Source organism: Balaenoptera physalus (genome assembly GCF_965194825.1).
Source record: "Balaenoptera physalus genome assembly, chromosome: 14".
Classification (NCBI taxonomy): Eukaryota; Metazoa; Chordata; class Mammalia; order Artiodactyla; family Balaenopteridae; genus Balaenoptera; species Balaenoptera physalus.
The window spans coordinates 21,738,910-21,757,944 of NC_138893.1; the positions used below are offsets into that span (position 1 = coordinate 21,738,910).

Here is a 19,035-nt window from a genome sequence, read left to right on the forward strand (position 1 = left end):
CAGCACATACACACACATCCCCCGGGTCTAATAAGAACACTTACCAGGGCTGGCAATGGTGGGATCAGAAAGCCCATTATTGCCACTTCTGGGGTTCCCTGGGCTAGAACCCCAGCTCATTCAGGCAGATCCTGGTTGTTTTATTCATGTCACTCTGGCGAAGTGAGGTCTTGGAGCTCCCCAGACTGTCATTTGCTGTCCAGTGCTCTACATTTTGTTCTCTGTACTGTGCCCCTTCTCCTCCATACACAGTCCAAATTAAGAAAATAAGAATCTGCAGACATTGCATTCAACTTTCTAATTTGAATGAAGGTTAAGAACACAAAGGAAAAGGGTTATGTGAACAACTTTGTTAAGGAGCTTACGTTTATCTTTTTGAAGCTATCAAAATGTTTATGAGTACTCTGTAGAAAGTTAATCTTTTTAAAATTAGGAAAAATAAATGATTCTTTATTGCTATCTCTCACCAAACCCCCACTCACACCAGCACCTATGACACAGGACTCACCTGATGAAACGCCTGCTCCCCACTGGCCTAGAGATTTCTGCTCTGAGTCATTCTCTAGCCCCTGTGTTCACCACATTCCTAAGTCCACTGCAGCCAGTAACATGATGAAGGAGGTCGCTGTGCCCAAGGGATGACCTTTAAAAAAAGAGAAGGAAAAAACCTCTCCTGTCTTCTGTGAGGTCACAGCTTAATGGAGGCTGGAACAAGTGAAAGTAAATGTTGGGAAAGAGAGTATTTCTTCATTGGTCCCTGACCTGCCATATCCCTAACAGGGTGGTGAACATAACTGGCATTAATATTTCCTGGGTGCACTTAGAAAATCCGGACCCAAAGTAGAAACCTGACCATTTGGCAAAAGATGGATCAATTCAGGAATCAAAGTAAGTTTGTTTTCTCACCTGTTGTTTCATTATCAGGAACTCTGCCACCACCTGCCCTCCTCTGCACCCTTATGCAGGGACAATCCGAAAATCAAGCAGATAAATCTGAGGAAAAAGAAAGCAGCCTTCAGAACCCAGCCTTTCAAAGTATTGTTAGATACACCAGGCATGAATCCCCAACCACTCAGCTGGGAGTGACCCCTCCCACCTAACCCACAGTCATGTGCAGACAGAAGGAACACTTTTTCCTCCCATGGTCAAAAACAAGGCTGCATTGGCTACTCGGCATGTAAGGAGGATATAATATCCCCATTTTGCAGAAAACAATGCAAATTATGGGGTGTTATACTTTGACTTGACTTACTGTTCAAAGTTATTATTTTATTAATATTCAGTTCCTAGGATTAACACTAATTCCCAGGTAACCCTTACCATGGTCTCCTGGAGAGTCTTGTCTCCACAGCAAGGACACCTCTCGCAAAATTCTCATTTAATAATACTTGGTGAAAGGCACCAACATTTGTTCTCCAACACCCATTCCAGGCCTTTAGCACCCCACCTTCCCTGTTGCACCCCCTGCCCCACCAGATGCCCTTGCCCTCAGTCACCTTGGCTCCTCCCCATGTGGGAATCAGCGACATCAGAGCCTCAACCCTAGCTCTGCCCTCCGTGGCTTTGGACATGTGGCCAGGAGGTTTTCTATCAATGTAATGGAGGATGGAGCAACCTGAGGACCCATGTCATTTGACATTACATGTCAAACTCTAACCTGGGCTTCAGTGAAAAGGTGAGTGATTAAACATAGCTCATGGATATAGTGTTTGAAACATAAAGAAGACCTAAAACTTAATCAGAAAGCTAGGACCAGTGAGGGTTTACCAGATAGAAAATCTGTGTGAATTCAGCAAAGTAACACGACCTGTGAATGTGAGTAACATGGGCAGATTTTCAATGAAGACCATCACTGAGGGAGACACCTAGAATTCACATGTAGAGAAATGACTGAATAAATATTATGTGAGTAATTTTTAACAGCCTCCTTTTCCTTGTCAATAGCAGGGATTTCATGCTGGAGAAGAGCCCACTGAATGCAATGAATATGAGGACATTTCACATACAACAACCTTAAATCCACATGTGTTATACTTTCAGCCCAAATGGGAGAGACTTCAGCCATTATTCATCACTGAATTGGCATAAGCTAATTATACTAGAGAGAAACCATACAGATCTCAGGATGTGGAAGGTTTTTAGTCACCCTCCAACCTTAGACAACATGAGAGAGTGCACCCTGGAGTCACTCTTGCAAATGTCCTGAACGTGGGAAATAATTCATCTGAAGCCTCGCATTTATACACCAACAGCTCACACTGGAGAAGACGAACCTTATAAAGGTAATACAGCAGAGAGCTGACTTTTATTCACACCAATAAACTCACGCGGGAGAGAAGCCCTATGTTTGGAATGACTGTGGAAGAGCTTTCAGTGACCATCCAACACTTCGATGTCATGAGCACATTCACACAGGAGAGAAACCACAATGAATATCATTTATGTGAGAAAGCATTTAGTCAAAGCCATAACCTTAGTCATCGGGGAGAATTCACACTGATGAGAAACCCTACAAATGCGATGAATGTGGAAGAGCCTTTAAACGCAGCTCTCACGTTTACACGCACTAGAAAACTGACAGGAGAGACACCCTATGTCTGGAATCCATGTGGTGCAGCCTTTACCCAGAGCTCCCACTTTTATAAACACCAGAGAATTTATACAGAGTAGAAACCCTGTGTCTGTAATCAGTGATATGGAGCCTTCAGCCAGAAATGATCCCTTTTAAACCACCAGGAAAGTCATGTGGAGAGAAACCCTGACCCTGGAATCGTGGTGGAAGAGCCTTCAGGTGGAGCTCCAGCCTCAGAATGCACAGAGAACTCAGAGTGGGCTTCATCCCTGACACAGTAGAGAAGACAGCCCAAGGTTTACTACGAGGAGAGCCCTCTAGGGGTACACCATCTAATCACTGCTGTAGAAGAAATCCGATGAAATGAATGCTAGAGTCACATTCGTCATTGGACATGAGAGGGTTCACACTGAAAAAATAGTCTCAGTGTAATGAAGGAAGGACATTCTTCACTGATTCCTTATTCCTGAGTGAACAAGAAAGTGCTCACACTGAGGAGATGCCAATTCTAAAGACAATGTGGAAAATCTTTCACTTGCTAGTCACATCAGAAAACTCATACTGGGGAAATAGTCTATAAAGAATGTGTTAGCATGCAATTGAGACAATAATTAAGTCCTTCAGCAATTGTCTTTTTATTAAATATACAATATAAAGATGTAGATGGTGAAGGGTTTTGAGAAGTGCTGAAAGCAATATTCAGTATCAAGTAAGAAGAAACGAAGCAAACCTGCTTCAGTAGATCAGTATTTGCAAATATGTAAGCACTACTGAGTGGGTATGTGTCATTCAAAATCATGAAATATTGGGATGAGTAAGAATGGGCCCATTTTCTGTTAATACTCTGTCACTGTTGATCAGTTAGACACTTTCTGTCTTTATAAAATTATAATCATAATTACAAAGACTGGGATCAATCAGGAAACAACGTTGAATGTTAACTGAAAATGTAAAACATAGTATGATGTGTGTTAACTCTTACATTAGCGTCCAAATATGTGTATACACGTTCAGGATGAATGGCTTCAAGGATAAATACACACATACTTTGTGATTAACCTCTGCTGTTTCAATTAATTCTATTACTTAACTTTCATTTACTATTTCCCACATGACTTTAAAAAAGAATTATATATTAATTATATTTAAACAAAGGTGAATAATTGTGGGTACACGGACAGGAAGAACTCAAGAATTCAGAGTCAGACGGTGGTTTAATCCCTACTTAGCATTTTGTAGCCAAGGGTTTCTTTGTTTGTTTTGTCCAAGAAGAACAGATAGATATCTTCAGGACTGAGAAGGTGAATGATCTTTGCAGACATAAAAAGAGTTGTACTTTAAGAATGTATTCGAACAATAAGGGGTGCATATACTAAATCATTTAAACACAAAGGAGATCCCTCAGAGAGCCATTGGTAAGTCTACGTTTAAAGCTTTACTCTTTCATCTAGAAAAATGGTACTAAAAAAAGTTCCGAGGCTTCCCTGGTGGCGCAGTGGTTGAGAATCCGCCTGCCAATGCAGGGGACACGGGTTCGAGCCCTGGTCTGGGAAGATGCCACATGCCGCAGAGCAGCTAGGCCCGTAAGCCACAATTACTGAGCCTGCACGTTTGGAGCCTGTGCTCCGCAACAAGAGAGGCCGCGAAAATGAGAGGCCCGCGCACCGCGATGAAGAGTGGCCCCCACTTGCCGCAACTAGAGAAAGCCTTCGCACAGAAACGAAGACCCAACACAGCCGTAAATAAATAAAGAAAGAATCCTGGTCACAAAAGTTGATGATTAAAAAAAAAAAAAAAAATTCCGGGAGAAAGATCAGCATAGAGACAATGTCTATTTTGTCAATTAAACCTTCAAGAAGGCTAGCTAGGGAGAGCATACAGGCTGCATGATGAGTTCTGGCCCTTTTTCAGTTCAATTTCTCTTTCTTTGTTGGCCAAAACATTCGTTATAGCCCTGAGGTCCATTGAAGTCTAATGGGTTGAGAAATGGTATTCTAGGGCCTATAAAGCCCATCATGGGGACTTTCCTAGCATTCCAGAGGTTAAGACTTCACCTTCCAATGCAGGGAGTGCGGGTTCGATCCCTGGTCGGGGAGCTAAGATCTCACATGGCTCGCAGCTCAAAAACCAAAATATAAAACAGTAACAATATTGTAACAAATTCAATAAAATACTTTAAAAATGGTCCACATCAAAAAAAAAAAATCTTTAAAAACAAAATTTTTTTAAAGCCCAAGATGATAGCTGCAACATTACTGTGTGTACGTGCATCTGAGTGCACACACACACACACCCATGCAAGGGAGGGACACTGTAGCCACTATCTGATCATAAAGGGAAAATGCGACTCAGGAATTATTGGCATAAAGGATTCATGCAGGAGAGAAATAAGCTAAATCACCTTGTTCATTCATTTATCAACTTTACCGTTATTAAATATTTAATGAGAACTTCCAACATTTCAGAACTTGGATTGTTATGATGATTAAACTATAAATAACACAACACATTTCTCTTCCTAGAACTCTGTATTCTAATGCAGGCAATAAGAATAAATTGCAAAATAAAATTTCTGACATTTAAAAAAAAGACATGTTCATACATTGTATAGTTACAAAATATCACTACCAGTCTACAATAAAAAGTTGGCACTTCATAAAATAAAATTGACATTTAAAACAGTCTCAATTCCGGAACTTTGAAAGGTTACATATTTTTAGAAAGACTGGTTAGTAAAAATATTTTACAAAATTCTCAATTTTGGAAAAGCTAGTCTGCATGAATTGGGGAGAGCAAAGCTAGATTTCCTGTCTTAAGATCCAGGTTTGCTGTTCTCTATATTCCAAAATAAGTACTTTTAAAATTGTTAGAATTCAAAACTATATGTTTGAAAATCAGTAACGATTCTTACAATGATAAAAATTCTGCTGCACGTGCCTCTTAAAATTCCTTCCATCATCCATTTTATTCAAAATTCAACCGGTTACCATTTTAAAGGATAACAGAGAAGAGGATTGCTATCTTGCTCTTTATATTGGACTCTTAATTTCTTTCTATTTTTTTTGATAATCTAAAACAATCCAGAATAACACATTATTATCATAAAATCCAGAATTTCCCAGTGTGTTCTGTAGTGTATATAGTGTCAATGCGATTATATACACTATTGGTAAATTTGAACTTAAGTGTTTTCCTAAATACAAAATAAAAATCTAAAAATGCATTTACCTATGTGTTTCATTATGCAATAATACCCTTTTAAGAAAGAAATGGCTTACCACATGCAAGAATACCTGGAAGATGCATAATATGTTTTTATATTTAATAACAGAAAATAAGGTAATAAGTGATTTTTTTGTTGTTACATCTTTTTATATTCTTATGTAAATTACATATTCATTGCTTCATCAGTGTGATTGTTTTCTAGTTTATTTTACTCTAGTGTGAATTATAGTGCGTTAACTCTTGATAGTTTTCTACTAGAAAATGATTCTTGATGAAATTCTCCATGATCAATTAACTTTAGTAAACAACACTGCCACAGTCAAGAGATGTCACCAAAGCAAAATGTAAAGTAAATACTTTTATGGCTTACAATGTCCTATTTTGAGGCTCAGAAATATCTAGCAGTTTTTGCAGTTGATGCTAATTCAGATGGGTGCTAGGTTTTAGTTACACTAATTTGTGATTATTTCTTAGATGAAAATGAAAAAATCTGCAGGTGGATTCCCTTCCTCAGTGCAGGAATAATTGTGAATTAGTGTTTGTTATAACTGAGATTACTGAGAGTAATGTAACATATTTACTTCTACCTAAGTTTGTTTCCAGGGACAAAATTCGCTAAAAGTTTAACTGTTTTAAAAGTATAAATCCCAGCATACATGTTTCAAAAAAATTTTTTTTCCCCACTTTTCTAGAACAGGGGTTGGCAAACTTGTGTAAAGGACCAGAGAGTAAATATTTTAAATTCGCCATATGATGTCTGTCGTTTCTACTCAGCTCAGTCATTGTAGCCAAAAAGCAGCTACAGTAAAATGTAAATAAAGGAGTATAACTGTGATTCAATAAAACATTATTTATAGACAAGGAAATTTGAATGCTATATAATTTTCGTGTGTTGCAAATAGTCTTTTTATGAATTATTTTCAACCATTTAAAAATATAAAAACCATACTTAGCTTGCAGTTCCTACCAGCACAAGCTGGGTGTGGAATTTGGTCGATGGGATGTAGGAGGCAATGGCCTGTTCTCTCGAGTTACAGTGCAAACATCCCTCCTTAGAGACCAGCATTCCAAAACGAATTGATTGTACTAGCCCTGCGCCAGAAAATATGAAAACTAAAATCAAAACAAAAAACAAATTACCAAAATCTGCCCAAGATGTGAGGGGATAAATTCCTCCCCCAGGGTGCCCGCCTGTGCTCATGTATGGTCCCCTCGTGCTGGCGTCCCCAGCCACCAGCAGTGAGTGACACTGCCCTGTCCCTGTGCTCCCTGTCCGGCCGCGTGCAGGGGCCCAAAGAGTTCTGAGCAATAGTTACTCGCTGGGCACAGTTCCTCATCCATCAATTCACCACTAACTTCTGTGGCTCCCAGAAGGACAGAAAGCCGCCTTTCCAGCCCCACCCCTGGCTTGGAGTCCAGCCGCTAAGGGTCCAGCTTCTCTGAGGGCTAATGACCAGCGGAGTCTGGCAGCTGTTGCGGGTTCTGTGCACCCAAAGGGGGTTGGGGCCATGACCTGTTCTTCAGCCTCACGGCCAACACTAGCGGATGACTCTGACACTTCAAGTCACCTAACATCTTATTTTGGCAGGGGACAGAACACCTTCTACAAAATATTTATAAAGAACATTTCTTTCGCCCAGGATGGGAAATCTGGGCCCTTTCACACCAGAGACAAAGATCAAAGAAGTAGCACGCGGGGTGCAGTGTGTAGTTGACCCCCGCGTTGTTGTTCCAGTGCCGGCCCTGCGCGCAGCGTGCAGACAGCGAAGCGGCCCAGCGCTGCGTCCTCCGCCTCAGAGGCTACAGACCGGGAAGCCGCTGGAGCCAGAAATGGAAGCGGCCCGGTGTCCCCGGACCGGCCGGGAGACCCCCAATGGCGCCTCTGGCTTCCTTGTCTCCCTGCCTCCGCCTGCAGCTCGGCCGGCAGGTCCGGGAAGGAGCGACCGCGGGGTGGGCGGAGCACACGGCAGGGCTCCTGGGTGGGGCGGCGATCGTGGTTGGGCCCATCCCCCCATCCCCGCACGAGCTCCTGGCCCACTCGCTGACGTCGCAGGTGCTGGATGCGTGGCGGGAGCCCTGGAGGCGGCGAGGAGAGGAGCGGGGCGGCCTACAGGCCCAGGAGACGGTCCCGCTCCTCCGGGCTCAGGGGAAGCGGCAGTCATGGGAGCACCACGGGCGGTACAGCGGCTCCTCGGCCCGGCAGAGGGCTTCCCGCCAGCCGGGCTCAGCCCAGCGGGGCCGGAACCGCACCCGCTTCCCTCCCTCGGCGCACACCCCGGCCCGGGGTCTCAGCCGCCGCCGCGGGAACTTGGGGTCGGAGGACGGAGAGAAAGGGCGCGATCCCAGCATCTCCTCTGGCCCCTGGAGGCTACCTCTTCCGCCGCAGACAGGGGCCTGTCCCTGAGCTTGGCGGCGGGGCCCAGGGCCTCAGAGGCGCCAGTGCCCTGGCCCCTCCCCATGCAGAGGACCCGGTGCTCCTTTTGAAATGTATAGAAATTCCAAATTACTCTGTTGTGTAACAAGAAATAACATAGTGTTGTAGATCAGTTATATTTCAACAGCCAACCAACAAGCAAACAAACTCATCCAATAACAGTCTGATTTGTGGTCGCCAGAGGCAGGGCGTGGGAAGAGGTGGGACTGGATAAAGGTGGCCCAAACTGCAAGCGTCCAGCCATAAGAGAGATGAAGTACTAGGGATGCAACATAGCACATGATAAAGATAATTAACACTGCTGTCTCCTATACATAAAAGTGGTTAAGAGAATAAATTCTAAGGGTTCCCATCACAAGAAAAACACCTTTTTCTATTTCTCTAATTTTGTGTCTATATGAGATGTTGAATGTTCGCTAAATTTAGTGTGATAATCATTTCATAACATATGTAAGTCAAATCATTATACACTGTAAAGTTACACTGTGCTCTATGTCAGTTATATCTCAGTAAAACTGGAAGAAGATAAATGAATAAATAAAATGTTGCCCCACTGAATCTCGAATAAAATGGATGCTAAATGTATTTTAATAGGCATGTGCAGCAGTTTTTGTATTCTAATAAAAACCATTATTGATTTTCAAAAGTGTATTTTGTAATTGAACAATTAATTTAAAAATACTCATTTCATAATATTTTGAACAATTATCTTGGCTGTTAGAAATGGAAATCTATCTTTATTCTTCCCAAATCTTGCAGAATAGCTTTTCAAAGGTTCAGAATTTTGTAAAATATTTTTTAATAACCCAGTCTTTTTGACAATTTTTGGCCTTCCAAAGTTCTATAATGACACTGTTATAAACCTCAATTTTATTTTATAAAGTGGCAACTTTTCTTTGTAAATTAGTAGCAAACATTTTGTACTTACACGATTTGTAAACCCTTATGTATAGTTGATTTTTAATATCAGAAATTTTATTTTGCAGTATATTTGAATTGACTGCGTTATTATGTAGAGTTCTATGAAGATAGGAACATTGTAATATTTACAACTTAGTCCTCATAACAAGCCAAGTTCTGAAATCCTGGAAGCTTTCAGTAAATATTTGTTAGTAATTGAAAATTTGATACATTAATGAATAAGGTAACTTAGATGCTCTTTCTCCTGATGACACATTTATGCCATTGATTCCAGACTCATATTTTCTCTTCAGGATCAGATGGATGCTATATGCTCTCTCCCTTGCTTGCATGTTTGTGTGTGTGCGTGTGCATGTACACAGACAGGAACACAGACACACAAAGGTTGCAGGCAATATCCCATGCTTTAGAGACCCCTACAATACCATGCTTTCACCCATTAGACGTCAGTGGACTTTAGGGTTATAATGAATGTTTTTAGGCCAACAAAGTAAAAGCAATTTATCTGAAGAGGAGCCAGACCATATCATGCAGCCCCTACCCTCTCCAAATCTGAAAATGGAACGCTCCATGTCTGCAATGATTTATTTTATTTTATCTTACCTTATTTTATTTATTGGGGTATAGTTGTTTTACATTTTTGTGTTTATGGAATGATCTTCCAACTTCTCGGTCCTGACATATCTATCTGTTCTTGGTGGGGAAAAAAACATTTTGGCTAAAAAATACTGATGAAGGAATAAACCCCGGCCTGATTGAGTTCTTGGGATTTTCATGGCAGGGTCCACAAATTCTCCAGGACTAGGACTCTTGTGAAAAATTAAATTTATTTATAATTCAATTTTAAGTTATGAGGGGCACATTAAGTGAAAACATAAAAGGAATAAAATAATTGAAGCCCCAGATTTTACAGTGTTTCGAGAGAGAGGGCTTCTCACCTTGTGAGTTCATCAGTGTGAATAAAAGTTAAGGCTCTGCTGAAGTGTGTCCCACATTTATCACATTAAGGTTTCTCTCCAGTGTGAGTTTCCGGTGTATTTAAATGTGAGGCTCCAGCTAAACTATCTTCCACATTTATAACCTATATAGGGGTTCACTTCAGGGTGAGTTTTCTCATGTCATCTAAGGTTACAGCATTGCCTGAACGCCTTCCCACATTGATGAGACCTGCATGGTTTCACTCCAGTATAAATTAGCTTATGCGAATTCAATGATGAATAAAGGCTGAAGGCTCTTCCGAATTGATTGCAAGCATAGGGTTTCTGTCCTGTGAGAAGCCACTCATGTGGCGTGAAAGTTCAGTTCTATGTGAATCGCCTCATATTTGTTACATTCAGTGGGCTCTTCTCCAGTGTGAAGTCTCTGCTACTGATAAGGAAAGGAAAGACTGTTAAAAGTTTGCTCACATAAAATTCATTTCTTTAGTTCTCTACACATGAATTCTAGGATGCTCCCTCAGTGATGGTCTCCACTAACTACCCCCCATGTTACTTACATTCACAGAGTCTCACTTTGCTGAATTCACATAGATTTTTCTATTTCGTAGCCTCTCACTGCCATTGTTTTCTGATTAACTTTTAGGTCTTCTTTGTTTTTCAAACACTATATACATGAGTTACATTTAAGCAACTGCCCTTTTGAAACTCAAGGTACAGTTTGCCTTTGGGACAATATGGTTCCAAATGCAAAGTATTCAAAAACCTCTGTGGGGCCAGCGTTTAAGTCCACTTTCAGTCAGGTGGTTGTGCTGAATTCCTCTTACCCTAAGATCATGTCTCTAATGTGGACAGCGGGGTTCATCCCCATAAACTTACTGTTGACCTTCAGCTAAATGGGTTCTTCTTGAAGCTACCGTCTGTGAACATGTTTAAAATATTGATCTTTAACACAGAGAAAAGGTATGAAATGGAGGAATATACCAGTAATTGGAAACATATTATAGGATATTGACAATTAGAATATATCTTTAAGGGTAAAACAAACGAAAAATAAAATGGGTGGGATGTTGGCGAGATCAAGATGAGGAAAAGCGCCGAAAGGGAGGGACTGAAACAGTGGGTGCTGTGTTGAAGTTTAGCACCAGTAACAACAGAGCCATCGTTTCCTCTAAGGCCAAGGAATATGCAGAAGGTTAGATTAATAAGATTGATACGTTCACAGAATTGTGGCACTATTGGAGGGATTGTTCTACATTGACTTCAACAAGATTCCAGAGACATTTCACTCAAAGAAACCTGCAATTGACATTACCCCAATTCTGGATGAAGTTCACAGTCACCTGACTTGAAAGTCACTGATTCCTAAAAACATGCTGGACATTCTGGTTCAGGCTGCCCCATGTCCCCAAATGTCCAGAGGTGATGGTCGAGGGCGACAGTACTGAGAAAAGGCAGCTGTGTGTATCGAAAGCTCAAACCCTGTTTGATGTCAAGTCCAATGTTCCTCTGGGCTGACTTGGCGTATGTTTTTCAGATGCATCACAGAACTGGGCACACTCTGAATACAGAGTGACTTTCATGATAAAGGAGCATCACATGCAGGGTGGTGTGAAATAACCTGCACAGTCCACAACAGAATGTTAATTGTGAGCTGACTGGCAATTCAAAAATGTGTACTTGGGAATTCATAAATATCCCTTCTCCCCAATGCTTTCAGTTAAATCTACAGACTTAGCACAAGGCGGGCAATATACATTTTCCTCCACTTATCAGCAGTGACTACAGGCAAAGTATTCCCCAATAAAAAACTCCCTGTTCTCATGTGGAAAATACTTTAATAACCTCTCAAGAGAGTTGAGTGATTAAATGAGTTGACATGACATGTCTGAACATAACAAAACCCAATAAATAAAAGCTACAGGTGAATTAGTCATTAAAAAGTCAGAGAGCCTTGATGCAATGTCCACCATTTTGTGTGCGTGAACAGAGTGTATATCAAACTTGGGGTCCGCAGTTGCTGCCTCCCTAACCTCGACACATACCATGCATTCATGACCAGATATGAGGACAGACGGGCTCAACTTCACAAACCAGTGGTCTCGGGGCTACCAAACGATAAGATGATCCCCGACTGACCTTTCCTGTGGGTTGAGGTCCCTCTTTCCCTCCTCGTTTCCTGGGACCTCACCACTTTGACTATCATTGTGTCTCCTGTAGCTTCCTCCTGTCTTCCCTGCTCACAGACTAATAGGAGACTCTCGATGGTTCAGGACTCTCCAGAGCTTCAAATATGGCCATAGTATCCTAAGTTTTCCTCTACCTACTATATCCTCCTCAATGCACCAATTAAGGGAAAAATGCTTTCTGTAAAGTGCTTCCAGTTTCTGAACAAAGTTACCTATACAGGGGGAAAATGGCTGGTTTGGAACAAGAATGAAGGGGAGTATTTTGTTTTGACTTTTTAGAGTTTTCAAAATTGTCAATTGTATTCTGAGAAAACAGATTAAAAATTGGATTAAAAAAAAAAAAAAAAAAGCAAAATTGGCTCCACTCTGCCCTCTGGGCCAGTCCTGCTGAAGGGTTTCTTCTCTTTCTCCTGCCCCCTCAGCCCTGCACAGCCCTCTAGCCAGCACCTCTGACCCTGGACGTATTGAACTTACCCGTCCACACACCTCCTCCCCTACCAGGCCTTGAACTTCTGCCCTTGCTCATCCCTCCACTTGTGTCCATCACATGACAGAGCTCACTGCATCGCAGACTCGCTTATGGAGTGAGTCACAGCCTCGTCAAGACCATGGCTGAGGGGAGAGAAATATAACCTCTCATGTGCCCTCTTTACCATCACTGCCTTCATGGAGTCTGGAGCACGTCGGTGTAAATGTTGGAAAGGAGAAGGTTGCTGTATTAGCGCTTGCCCTACTCCACGATCCTCACAGAGATGCCAGATGACAGGACTAGTGCTCAGAGCCTTGACTCCCTCCTGGATACACTTAGAGCACTCACTTCAAGTGGTGGAAACAGAGCTACCGTTTCAGGAGAAAAAGCAAGTCCCCACTCACTTGGGGACAAATTGCCAAGAACTCAGCTGCTAGTATTCTCTCTCAGAGACACTGTTTACTCTAAGCAGGCAAATCGAAGGAAAGAGAAGAAAACCATGAGACTTGAATCCTACCTAGAGTTTTCAGACTTTCTGAGGTGATGAAATGTTCTGGTATTAGTGCCGATGGTTGCACAATTTTGTGAATAGACTATAAAGCACTAAATTCTACACTTTTCAAAGGGTGAATTTTATTGTATGTGAATTATGTCTCAACTTAAAAAATGGTGATTAATAAATGTGTTTTTTAAATAATATGGGAAACATTATCATGAGTTTTATTTGCTTCCTGTCATATTAAGCTCTGTGTATATGAAAAAAGACACCCCCCCAAATGAGAACAGACACTATTTACTCAGAACTTGTCTATAGAGCACGGGAGTCAGCCACCACCACTCACATCAGGCTGAGACTCAGGCACACATAAGAGTGGGGACACTTTCTGGTGGCAAAAAAAGGAAGGCATGTCCTGCCCAGAGCTTGTGATGGGGGAGGCTGGAGACAAGCTGATAGGAAGAGGGGCGTCCTAAGTGATTACTTAGGGGAATATATTTGGCTTTCCCCGCATTTGGTTCTACATGGAAAAGACTGAAAATGACGAAGCTGTGAGTCACTGGCCAAGTCCTGACCCTTGGGGCCTATTGTTGCAGAGGTTGAAGTCTGGTTTTCCAGATTGGTTGTTGCAGGGTGTGGGGCAGGGCCTTGTGGCTGGAGGGAGACGTTGCCAGACTTCCAGGAGGATTTAGAAAATTCTGCATCCCAAAACCATCCTTCATCATCTTCAATCAATCAGATCCTCTGTGGATAGATAAACTTGAATCAATGTTTTCAAAATTAACTGCAAACAGAATTGGAAATGACTAATGTACAATATAATGACATATTAAAAGGCAAATATCAATAGAAGAATCTAACACACACACACACACACACATACGATAAAAAGAACTATCAGCTAAAAGAGAATCCTCTCCCCAAAGCCCAAATTTATACATCTGGAAATTAAAAAAAAAAAAAAACTTTAGATAATTTGGGAGTTGGAATGGAAATAGAAGCTTTAAAATAATTATAATTGAAGGACAATCATACAAGGGTACTACATATCAACCCATGGGATTTAGCCAAAGTAGTAACCAAAGAAAAATTTATAACCATAAATAAACATGCACGATCATAAGAAAGAATGAAAATAAATGAAGTTAGCTTTCAGTTCAAGATGCTAGATTAAAGACCGATATAATAAACCTAAGAAATAAAGGAATGGATAAGATTAAAAGCAGAAAATAATAAAATAGAAAAAACCTTATTTGCTAAATCTAAATTAAAAAGACCAACACAAAAGACAAAACTTTGGCAAATACGGTTTAAAATAAAAAGAACAAAATTAAAATATGTTAAAAAAATTAAAAGGAATAGATGCCTACACAGGAGTTTTTTTAACTATAAAAAGATAGGCACAAAAAAATCTAAAAACCCACATGAAATGGGCAATTTTCTAGGAAAATATAAATTCTCCAAATGGGCAAAAAAAAAAAAAAAAAAAAAGGTAGAAACTCTGAACAAACTAATCAATAGTCATGAAAAACCTTAAATTAGAGTGAAAGATTTCTCCTCCAAAGAGGCTACAGGCAGAAAGAGTTTCCTGAAGGAACTGTTCCAAGCCTTCATAGAACAGATTATTCACATCCTAAACACACTGCTGAAGAAAATAGAAACAAATGGGAGGCACTCATTTTACAAAACTAGCACGATCCTATATCAAAACCAGAAAAGGATAGCACAAGAAAAGACAACTATGGCCTAGTCCCACATGAACTCAGATGCAGAAATCCCACATTTAAAAAAAAAATGCGTAAACTTAAAGCAGCAGGAAATTAAACATTAAATCAATAGGTTTTATTTCATGAATTGCAGAACAGTAAAAGTGAGGAAATCTAACACAGTTCATTATATTAATAAGTGAGAGGAGAAAAAAATATAATTTCAATAGATACAGAAAAAACACTGGTAAAATCCAATGCATTTTTTTAGATATAATTCACATACTATAAAATTCACCATTTGAATGAACAATTCAGTGGTTTTAGTAGATTCACAAAGTTATGCAACCATAACCACTATCTAATTCCAGAACATTTTCATCACCTCAAAAAGAAACCCCATTAGCGGTCATTCCCCAATCTCTCCTCTCCAGACCATTGTCTGGCAACCACTAATCTACTTTTTGTCTCTGTGGATTTGCCTGTTCTTGTTATTCAAATATGAACACATTGCATCCAGCTTCGTTTACTTAGCATTAGTGTTGTCAAGGTTCATCCATGTTGTATCATGTATCAGTACTTCATTCCTTTTCATGGCTGAATAATATACCACTGTATGGATATACCACTTTTATTTATCCATTTGTCTGTTGATGGACATGTCGGTTGTTTCCACTTAGCTATTATGGATAATGCTGTTATGAACATTTATGTGCAAGTCTTTGTATAAGCGTATGCTTTCAATTCTCTTGGCCTTATATCTACAAATGGAACAGTTTAATTCACATTTATGATTACAATGATTAGAAAACCAGATATAAAGTATACATCAAATATCATATTTGATGAGACATTAGATGCAATCTAATTAATTTTAGTCTAATCTACAAGGCTTTAATTTTTCGTATAAATAGAACGTAAGAGGTTGCACAACAGCACATGTTTATCGAAACTCACAGAAATGAAGTTCTGCATCCTGTCTATACCAGTGGTTACAAGAAAGAGTGCACATGCAAAAACTCATAGAACTATAAAACAAAAGAAGTGAATTTTATTGTAAATTAAAAAAAATTTTTAAATAGCAGCAGAAAAACTTTCATATAACCGTCAGCTAAAAAGAGTCAATTTTGCTGTATATAAATTATACCTCAATATCCCTAGCCATTAAAAAAAGAAAAGATTCTAATTTTAAAAGAATGATCATAATATAATTTCTCTAAAGAATAAGGGTGTAGGGACTTCCCTGGTGGCGCAGTGGTTAAGAGTACGCCTGCTAATGCAGGGCACACAGGCTCGAGCCCTGGTCCGGGAAGATCCCACAAGCCACGGAGCAGCTAAGCCTGTGCACCACAGCTACAGAGCCTGCGCTCTACAGCCCGCGAGCCACAGCTACTGAGCCCACATGCCACAGCTAGTGAGGCCCGTGCACCTAGAGCCCGTGCTCCGCAACGAAGAGTAGCCCCCACTCGCCGCAACTAGAGAAAGCCTGCGCGCAGCAACGAAGACCCAACGCAGCCAAAATTAATTAATTAATTAATTAATTTAAAAAAGAAAGAATAAGGGTGTAAATTTCATTAGTGGTATGAAAATTACCTGTGATATAATTTTTAAAGTAGGCTGTAAGACATATATGTACTTATATGTCTATATCTTATCTCTGCATATTGGGATTATAGAGCTTTTTTCTCTTTGCTTATCTGTATTTTTTCCTACAATGAATACATATAATTTTGTAATAAATAATCATTTTTTTCAGTGTTGGGTGGATGGGCACTGACCCGACGGTAGAGACTCAGGATAGCATCTCCTCTCACCTTGGCCCTGCTGCCCGAGCCCAGACTCCAAGGGGGAGCCTTGGCAGCAGCCCAAGGGTGTGGAGGAGGTGGGGGTTCCTGTGGTACCAAAGAAGGAAAAGTGGTTATAGGGTCCTGAAAGCAATGTGTCGCTGAGTATGTGATCACTGGGTCACCACAGGCATGTGCGAGAGAGTTTGCCAAAATGAATATAGCTCTTAGGAGGCCCCACCAGGCACTGTCAAAGATTACCTTCCCAGCAGACTAGAAAGCAATCTCTGCCAGCAAATTGGTCGCTGTCAAATTATTTATAGGAGATTGGTTCACATACTCAAAGTGATATGAATACTTCTAATTATATCCAAATATGACAAACGTCAGTACAAGTTATTCTGAGGGTTCATGCTGCCGAATGTCTTGCTCTAACAAAGAGGAGGTAGCTGCAGCATCAGCACATCAGCCCCTATATAAGCACGAAGGAGCCCTCCTGCTTCGTCTCCACCAAGAACCCAGAGGTAAGTGATGGGGGCCTTGGGACCTGAAGGACTCCGGGGGCAGAAACAGCTTACCCCGTGGCCCATCTCTGAGCATGAGACTGTTCCTCCCAACTTTGACTTTTATTTTCATACAGCCAAGTTTCAGACCAGGGAAATACTTTAATTCTGTAACTACCTTACTGGAATTTCAGAGCTTCACTAATAAGAAACTTGTTGTTTTATAGTGTTAGACGCTTCTGAACCTGCATCTTCATTTGGAAGCCAGAGGTAAGACTCTGCTTTATTCATTCATTGATGACAGAGGGGATTCATTTAGGCTAACGAAGCTGGGGGCAGCTCTTCACTGTACACCATTTCCATATTTTTGCAGTTATGTAAATAGATTGTGCTTCTAAACGTCTGCTTATAAATGCTGGGAAATCATTTTTTCAGAATGTCTTATTCTCAGAGACCACCCTCACCTGAATTCCAGGATTAAAGGACCATTTAGGAAAGAATGAATTTTGACAGTGAGTTCTCAGCTGCACTTAGAACTGTCCAGGGCCAACCTCCCCCTCCTGACAAGCATTGAATACTTATACATTTTACCAATAATTTTTAAATACCCAGAAAAATTCTTAATCTAAAAATGTAAACAAAAACAAACATCTTGTTAAAACCATAGTATTTTAGCTACCTTTTCATGATTCACTGTAGTTTTTAGAAAGGTTTGTTATTGTTCGTTTAAAAAATCACAAGTATTACACCCACAGAGGGCTAAATATCATACCTAATTTAGAAGAGATCCTGGCCCTCCCCCCAAGTAATTCACTGCCTGAGAGCAAAGGGAAGACCCAACCGAAGTAACACACCAACACTGAGAGACATACCTATCGACGGAGGACAATGGCTCACATACATGCGATGAACTCTTAAATTTTTGTCTCTTTTCTTTTTCTGGACGGAAAGAAAAGAAGCCTGTGGAATTTATGTGGGATGAAGAAACTTCTTCGTGCTGAAGCTCTCATTTCTCTGTGGTTAGATCTGTTAACTGACAGTTGAAATCTCTCATGCCAAAAGGAGAATGTTAAAAGAGATTTTGGAATTAAGGCAATGCTAAGTCTCTTGGTAACAAGCCAAATGACAAAAAAAAACAAAAAACCTAGAATGATAAGAATTTATTATGGGTTTTTTTAATGACCCACCAAGAGATATAACACCAAATATTAACATTAAGTAGACATTAAAAATAATTATTTGGCTTGTGAGAGAAAAAATGGCCATCTAAAAGGCAAAGATGTTTTCGATAGCTTGGAAGATATCAATCTCCATTTGCACAAAACAAACCTTCCCTCCTAACTCTATGACTGTCCTAGCAAATGGCAGATGCAAACATTATGCAGAAGGAAAAGTGGGGATTAAAGAATGACAGTTGCTATAAAACAATCCATCAACAACAGTCTTAGCTATAGATATTGTTACAGTTTAGAGAATAAAACATGCAAGGATTCCGTTCTCACTCAGTTGTAGATGCCCTAGCCCTGAAGATCAAGATACACCATCTGGGAAGGAAATTTTCAAAGCCCTAAAAATGAAGCCTCAAACTGCAGTCTCATGCCAAACCAGCCCTGTGCTAGGGTTACTGTATGAGAACACTGGTCAGCAACAGCTTGGAAGAATAGTTACAGCCAAGGCAGGCGATGGAGCCTCAACATTTCTTTCATTTCAAATCCTAGCTCACATGCATAAATTCCGGGTTCTATTTCTCCTATCCTTCATTTTTTCCCCAAGGCAAAATTCTCTCTAAATAAATCGCAGC

The 19,035-nt window shown here is 40.5% G+C and overlaps 3 long non-coding RNA genes across 3 annotated transcripts; all 3 read right to left on the reverse strand.

Annotated features, from left to right (window-relative positions):
• Nucleotides 1-564: 564 nt before the first annotated feature.
• On the reverse strand, nucleotides 565-7,033 carry LOC309642782. Its single transcript, XR_014253380.1, has 3 exons — nucleotides 6,747-7,033; nucleotides 907-993; nucleotides 565-643 (listed from the first exon to the last, which is right to left on the reverse strand). It is a non-coding gene; the product is annotated as an uncharacterized lncRNA (long non-coding RNA).
• A 2,927-nt stretch (nucleotides 7,034-9,960) lies between these two features.
• LOC309642231 lies at nucleotides 9,961-13,376 on the reverse strand. The gene is made up of 2 exons (XR_014253062.1): nucleotides 12,227-13,376; nucleotides 9,961-10,517 (listed from the first exon to the last, which is right to left on the reverse strand). It is a non-coding gene; the product is annotated as an uncharacterized lncRNA (long non-coding RNA).
• Nucleotides 13,377-13,520: 144 nt separating this feature from the next.
• LOC309642233 lies at nucleotides 13,521-18,917 on the reverse strand. The gene is made up of 2 exons (XR_014253065.1): nucleotides 18,107-18,917; nucleotides 13,521-13,985 (listed from the first exon to the last, which is right to left on the reverse strand). It is a non-coding gene; the product is annotated as an uncharacterized lncRNA (long non-coding RNA).
• Between the last annotated feature and the right edge of the window lie 118 nt (nucleotides 18,918-19,035).